This window comes from Manduca sexta, chromosome 2, assembly GCF_014839805.1.
Source record: "Manduca sexta isolate Smith_Timp_Sample1 chromosome 2, JHU_Msex_v1.0, whole genome shotgun sequence".
Taxonomy (NCBI): domain Eukaryota; kingdom Metazoa; phylum Arthropoda; class Insecta; order Lepidoptera; family Sphingidae; genus Manduca; species Manduca sexta.
In genome coordinates this window covers 1,707,366-1,715,831 of record NC_051116.1, presented here as the reverse complement: position 1 = coordinate 1,715,831, position 8,466 = coordinate 1,707,366, and positions in this window count along the sequence as shown.

Here is an 8,466-nt window from a genome sequence, read left to right as displayed (position 1 = left end):
TATCATTGCCTTGGGAATGTTTAATCGTTTGAATGTAAAGGCCTTGCACGTTTAACGTATTTGCTATCTACCCACAAATTTAGCGAATAGAGGATGTATTGCCAATTTTAATGATTAAGATTTTGAGACCGACTTAACCTCATCCCGCTATACTCTCGCCCCCTTATTCATAGACGTTTTTTATCTAAGGACGGAGTACAATAAGAATTTAGGCCAGATTTCAATTTCGTAAAATGCCCCATATCCACTATTGAAAGGTATAATGATGAAGATAGTCCGAGGCAGTCTCCTATGCAACGAAAGCTACTGGGGTTTTTGTTGGTACGCCGGTGTAGATAGAGTACATAGGATTAAGGATTCGGCCTAATGCTCACCGGACAATGACAGTGAAGGAATAGAGCGTGCACCTGCGCCTTGCGCATACATTTGTGCACAATAATATCTCGTGCGCACTTAGCCGAGCTCCGTTGTGATTAGCCGTCGTGGCCAAAATGCGGCTAATAAGAAATCAGATAATTTACAAACTGGGTGTTGCTCCCTGCTCCGCCCGCGTGAAAAGCCTTTCGCGCTACAAAAGTCTCTAAAGCACTGCAGCGATCCCTAGCGCCATCTGTATTACGCCAGTGCCATCTATTTAAGACGATTATAAAATTCGATTTTTCTCCATAGACCTAAATACTGGGATAAAAAGTCTGTGTATTAATCCAGGACGTAATCTATCCGTATGCCAAATTTCATCCAAATCCGTTCAGCTGTTTATGTGTATACTTCTGACAAACATATTCACTAACTTTAATTAATATAAATGAATTCCTTCCTAGCCGAATTTTCGCCATGGAGGCCAATTTCAACTGAGATCAGTTAGGTACGCAGGAGGTATTATAGTGCACAAGTGTGTGCGCAATATACAAATGCACTCTCTGTTCCTTCACTCTCATAGTCCGGTGGAACGGCAAATTCAACATGACCGGAGAGAGATCAGGCGCAGGAAAACTGCTTTATGTGCTTTCGCATCAATATAATATTAGTAAGGTAAGATAATATAAAAATTACAAAGTAAGACTATTGGTATTTATTTGGGTTGGAATGTTAACTACTTTATACATCCGGTTTGCCGGTGTAAAACAAGCTATAAAAATTTAAAATCATGTTTGTAACGTATCATTAAGAATATTACGAGCTTTATTTTTGCATAGGATGAACAACAATCGCATCATGGGACGGAATACGGTACCGTAGTGCGACTATAGTGAGCTCTGGGGTTCGATTCCTGAGTCGGAAAAAGTGATATTAGATTTTCTACTCTAGTCTGAAATTTGTGTCTGATATGGCGATAGGCTCGCCCCCTATCACATCATAGGACGGAATAAACACGACCGAAAAGTAGATACATCAGTTGCACCTCTGCCGAACCTCATGGACAAAAAAGGCGTAATATATACTTTAAGAATCCAAAATATTCAGTTGTGACCTCCACAAACAGAATAAATAGAATGTAAAAATGAAAAGAAGTTTTAAAAATGTGGTCGCAAGGCGTAAGTGAATTCAATTTAAGTTGGAAACGGTTCCTATTCACATGCAAATACGGGCGCCCTGTCGATCCTTGAGGAAACTTTGGGATGAAAAATCTACCCAAAATTCTTTATTCCACACCACTGGATTAGTTATAGAAGTTATTTATGATCAGAAGTAGATAGAAATATTAATTGTATTATAGCGGTAGATTCGTTCCCTATCACATCATGGGACGGAACACCATGACGAAACGTAGCACATGTCGAACTTCTGCCTACTCCTCGAGTGATAAGAGGTGTAAGTGTATATATTTGAAACGAAAATTCCAAAATATCTAACAATACTAAACACACAGAGCGATGTCATAACATGCACGCCGTGCTGTTTTTTTTTGTACGTACACGGCGAAGTGGCCTTACTGCACCTGATTGTAAGTGTAGTGGGGTCCAATAGAACGACTGACCAGAGATGAATACCCCTCGACAGTCGATACAATTATGTCGGCCAGCTTAAAACTCGATATACACAGGCTAAATTTATTTTATATTTTTTTTTACTCCGGACTTTCAGTTTAATGTAATTAAGCTGTTCCTAGATAGTTTATAATAAGTGCAAATAGTATATGTATAAGTATTAAGTTTTTATAATTATTTAATATTTAGTTAAGAAATAATGATATCCTTTGTTTTATAGAGTTTAAATTTGCTAAATTTTATGTTTTAAATTTTTGTTAATGAGAATGTAAGTGTTTTGGTGTTAATACTGTAAACTTAAGTTAATTTGTGATAAATAAATAAATAAATTGCTATTTGGTGGCTATTAAATAAAGATCATGTTTCGCATCTGCCTAACCTTAAAAATACAAGCATTAATATTTGAACACCAATAACCATTGTCGAATTACCATCATTTTGAGGCTCGTACACTCAAAACTTGAACATTTTAAGAGCATGGTTTATTCAAAGCCAATCCTTTAAGAAGCGAGCAAAATCGCTTCTTCGAAACTTTAGTTGGTTGTTAAGCCCGAATTCATAATTTAAAGTTTTTGAGAACTACTGACCTTCCTTTAGTGTCAGAGTTACGTCGGATATTTTGTAAAGTTTATGTATTTTGGGGTCGCCGGAGTCCGATGGGTGAGGACGGCCCAGAACCGGTCCCTGTGGCACTCAATAAAGGAGGCCTATGTCCAGCAGTGGACGATTCAAGGGCTGAAATGATGATGATGTATGTTAGGACAGTAATGTTAATATAAGTTGACGATCGTAAACTGAGGCAATTCTTGTTCGCTCGGTTTTCACACCGAATGCATGCCTATTTGGTGTGAAATGCACGGGGACATTTGCCGCGGCCCTAGGCACACAGTCCTGTGTGCGTACCTGTTGGGAAAAACACATTGAGGCGTAAAAGAGCTCACGAACATTTCCTCTCCTCTTCCCCACTTCCTATCCTTAAAGGTGTCCATAATCTTCCCACTCTTCTTTTAGCATATCCTTCACGACTCCCCACCAGATGTTTGCGACTGCAAAGCCATATGATTGCAGTATTCCGTTCGCAGGTTTTCTCCGGAATTAACTAAAGGAACACCTACCAAAAGAATCGATGCGATTTGACTATGAGTTAGCTGTCAGTTCGATATAAATCACTATACGATTAAGTATGACTATACAAATGTTATTGCGTCAAGACAATCGCATTGGCATAAAGAACGATTCCAAAGGGCTGATACTGGAAAAGTCCGGTAACACTTTATCCGACTCGGGATCGAACCCTAGACAGCTTGACAGTCGTACTAACCTACGCCAGAGACAATCATATTGCAACGCGTTGTCTATTAAAAAATAGAGCTACTGCGAGCTAACGAATCCTATATACGTAGACTGAAAAAAATAACGCCTCTGCTGTCGCGCAGTTGTGTAAAAAAATAAAAAGCATTAATCTATGGACAGTAACAAGATTACATAGCACACCCGGAGAGCTGGCAGGGATGGATTTAGAAAAAGCCTTTTGGGCCCACAGCCTATCTCTAGAGAGCAGTTGATATAATTGTTTATATATTTGAACACTATATTAAATTTTCAAACTTAATATTAACAGTAAGCATAAATTATTCTCAGTTTTAGGTGAAAATAGGTGAATAATAAATGACGATGTGATCGAGATAGTGCTTAGCTATAATAGGAAGATCCCTGAATCCCAGACCGCAGGAATGAAAATATTTTTGAGCGGTCTCCGACGCGACAACGCTTGGGTGGAAATATTACTACGTACTTATACTTAAAAGACAAACAAACATGGTTTATTTATTTACTTTTTAGTTTTTTATTTTTTATTGGAGTTGCATGACGAGATGAGCATCCCGCTCGTCTGACGGTGAACGATGCGACCGTAAACAGTGGCAACACCAGACATAACTCAGCATTACAAAATACTTTATGGCACTCTACTGCGCTTTATACTAGCACTGGAGAACAATAGAATGTCGACCACTGAGATGATTACCCCTCAACAGTCGATACAATTATGCCGGCCTGTTGGAACCGGATATATATATACAGGCTGATCCCGAAACGCGAGATACTTACGTGGGTCATTATGGCGGGTTTTCATACCTTTTGCACCGTGGTCGTTCTCCGGGCGGATAAATAAATAAATAAAATGCTTTATTCATCACGTAGGCGAACATAGTTACACTTATGATAAGTCAAGGTACATGAGAATATTTAATTATTACTTAATTAAATTAGCTTATATAAAAAAGACAATTTATATTGAAAATAAAATAAATTAAAAATATACTTAGTAAACAAAGAAGCCAGCTCGGGCTGGCAGGGAAGAATAAATAAAATGATATAAAATATATGTTACCACATGAAACTGTCACTATGCAAACGTATTCCAAGTATTCACCTTATATTTAAGTCTAAGCCGTGTCCCCCAACATCTAATCCCAAATCCTCCCCTGCAGTTTGTATTGAAAGAAAAACCGGTGGAGAAAAAAGGTACATTGTTTTTTTAACAAATTGGTTTTTAATGTGAAAATCGTAAGCCGTAATATAGTACTTTGTGTTAAAATTCTCTCGTGGTATTATATAGGGATAATACTAAGCGGCTAAATTAAATGGACACTTATAAACCTCTTAATTTAAATTAGATATATAATCCTTACTAATACTTAATGCTAGTTTTATGTTGGTTTGTTTATTGATTTTTTTTTATTGCTTTGATTGACAAGATGAGCTTGCCGTTCGTCTGATGGTAAGCGATACGACCCATAAGCAATAGAAACAACATCCAACACCTTGAATTACAAAGTATTAGTTTGGTATACCACTGCGCTTGACATCCTGAGACATGAGGTGTTAAGTTTTATTATGTCCAGTAGTTACACTGGCTACAATGTCCTTCTAACAGGAAAACACAGTGCTGCTTGGCGGCAGAAATAGACATTGCGATTGCACCTACCCAAGCGGACTCTCAATATCAGAGACCTAACACCAATGGTTGTACCACCATCATATAGGGTCAATTTATCACAGAAGTTCCCAAACTTTTTGCATAGACCCCTTTTAAAATTTTGCTGCTTCCAGAGGAACTTTTTTTTTGGTTGCGCAGAGAAAGTACTTTACAACTACAGGCCAGCCATTTCGGATAGCGTCTGGACAGTTATGTTAGGATCAACGTGCCTTACGACTACTATCAATATTATCTGCCTACATTGATAGATAAAGTCAAGCCAACGTTTTAGCAGTTTATTTATGCACTTTATATACATAATATGTAACTACTATCAAACCAGAAAAAAATCGTGGACCTCTGCTTACGAATTTTGAGGTTTTAATACTTTATTTATGCACTTCATATACATAACATGTATATGTAACTACTGTCAAACCAGATAAATTTTCGTGGACCTCCGCTTACGAATTTCGAGAAATGATTTTCATGCAGGCAAGACAGCGAGATGAACTAGTTTAGAATTAATTATAGTGCTCTAAGGGGATTATAACACAGTATAGACATTGTTTTATCAGCTCTTGGATCTAGTGGCATCAATACTTATACATGGCCTTTAAACTGGGTCCTAGTTAGATTCCTGTTAGGTTTATTCTTAGGTTAGTCATTCATCACGATTTGCCAGGGATTGCATTTAGAGAGGTCATAAGGATGCTACTCGGAAATAAAGATAATAATATCAGCCCTGAATTATATACTGTCCCACAGCTGGGCACGTGCCTCCTCTACTACTGAGAAGGATTAGACCATAGTCCGCCATACTGGCCTAGTGCGGATTGGTAGACATCACACACCCTCAAAATTCCTATAGAGTACTTCTCAGGTATGCAGGTCCTCTCACGATATTGTCCTTCACCATTAAAGCAAGAGTTCATTCACAAAGAATATATAAATGATTTTTTAGAAAAGTCATAGGTGTGTGCGCTTAAGATTTAAACCTGTGGACATTCGTCTCGGCAGTCCGTTCCACATCCAACTAGGCTGTCGCCGCTATTTTTTATCCAATTATATTTTCTAAATATAAAAAAACTGCAATAAATCCGAAAACTAGTTTTATTTCAACCTGTTAATACCACTTTCATCTAAATTTGTAAGTGCGAAATACAGTATAGTTAATTAAAATGTCAGTTACTAGGTCGGGGTGGGGTGTGCTAACCTCCAAACCGCATGGGCGACATCAAACCTGTGTTAACAATGTTCTCGGAACAAGGGTGTTTTATACGATACGATTAATCGTGTCGTATACGTTAAATTAATATTGAATTAGTTATGCGTCTGCATATATATCGAATATGAAAGCGGCAATAGCCTGATTGGGAGTGGAACGAACTGCGGAGCCAAAGGTCCGCAAGTTCAAACCCAAGGGCACGCATTATTGACTTTTCTAAAATTATTTGTGAATTATCGCTTACTTTAATGGTGAAGGAAAACATTACGAGAAAACCTGAATCTCTGAAAAATTCTCTTAATAATTTCGAAGGTATGTAAAGTCTGTCAACTCGCACTAGGCTAGCATAGTGGACTAAGGCCTAAATCCTCTCAGTATTAGATACCCGTGCTCAGCAAAGGACGGTATATAATGCAGAGTTGATAATATTATTATTTATTACATATTATGTCGAATAAAGGTCCAGACAACAATTAACTCTAAGAGGTAGGAGAGCTCTGAAATTAATCTTTCGTATGTCTGTAAAATATCTCACTACGATCTGTAATTCAAATTTCTGGTGTTGCTACTGTTACGGCCGTATCGCTACCATCAGACGGGCTGCATGCTTATCTCGTCATTAACTTGCAATAGAAAACATGTAGCATGGCATATTTTTCTTTAATTGCAAAAAAATCATTGTATTGGATCACAGCACCTGCTCTCACCATTTGTTTGACATTATGTACAAATAACCATATAATATGGGGTTCGTCATGGAGGATAAAAACGCAATTAGGCGGGCTAACATAATTGTGCCGACCATCAGGGAATACCTTCTTCTCTAAAACTATAAATAAAACGAAACATGACATTAGATTTCGAAGCGTCCACAAAAAACAATACGTTTTATTTACACCTTACGACTTATCGTGTCGTATTTATAGAACATAAGATGAGTAATTAGGTCTCCTTCACTGGCTGTGAGTTTTTCGAAATAATTTCAGTATTCCTTACATATTATAAAACAAAGTCCACAGCGACGTCTGTCTGTCTATCGATGAAATTCCGATGGAGATAGTTTGAGACCCTGGAAAAGACATAGGCTATTTTTTGCCCGGGAAAATGTAAAGCGGGACTTTTATCCCGTAAAATCTCTTTAATAAGGTCGAAGCCGTGAGTAACAGCTCCTTAAAAATTTATAAGTTTTTTTTAATTTAGTGAATACTAGGAGTGTCTTGATAAAGAATTGATTTTTTCTTTTTTTTTTACGGAGTCGGCAAAGTGTCCCCCCCTCCACCTAATGGTAAGTGGAGTGGGGTCCAATAGAATGATAAGTAATAAGATCTTTCTCTCAAACGAAAGACCAAAAAGACTTAGTTTAAGATGCAAAAGATATCTTCTGCCTACTAAAAACAGGCGTAAGTTTATGTACTATGCTAATATTTTATAAAAACGTAATAAACCAGAATCCACGTAAGTGAAATGTGTGATCCCTATAAAATAAGATCACGTATCCAAAGCTCTAAGCGCGCAGCTTAAAGCTCTTTGCGTAAGCTCCTAATGTACTCGGAACTTTGAAATATCTAGCTTTCCTTGCAAATGCGCCGCAATTCTGATATACTGTGTTTTTGATGTTGTACTAAATATCACAACGCAAGGTTTTTAAATGACAGGCAAATTGTTATTCTGTTCAGCATTAGGAAAATTGTGTATATCCTGTTTTAAACAGGCCGGCATATTTGTGACGACTGGCGAGGGCCGAGGGGTGATCATCTCACATCAGTTGACACTTTAGACTCACTTACTATCGGGTGCAACGGGGTAAAAAATTGTCGGTGAATAGCAAAGTCTGGACCCCTATTACATGGAGCTTAACATAGCTAACATCCCCCGGGGCGATTCTTGTACACTCAGTCTCTACATCGAATGTACGCCCATGCACGAGGGAATATTTGTCGCGACCCTAAGCACACATTTAAGTGTGTATACCTCACGGTTACAAATACACATTAAGGTCTACGAAGTCTCGCGAACATTTCCCCACCTTTTCCCCTCCGCCTATCTTAAAGGGATCCCATTCTTCCTCCGCTCTTCCTTCCCCCAATTTCTTTCCCACTCTTATTCAGGCCTCTGCTGTTCCTAAGCCGAGATATTCCAATATCGCTAATTGTTGACGGCAAGGATGCCTAAAAAAACAATGACGAAAATCGAAGACGAGGGTGTGGTACACCTCTGCCTACCCCTGAAAAAGGAATTTGATGCCATGTATTTTTAATAGTATCGCACTA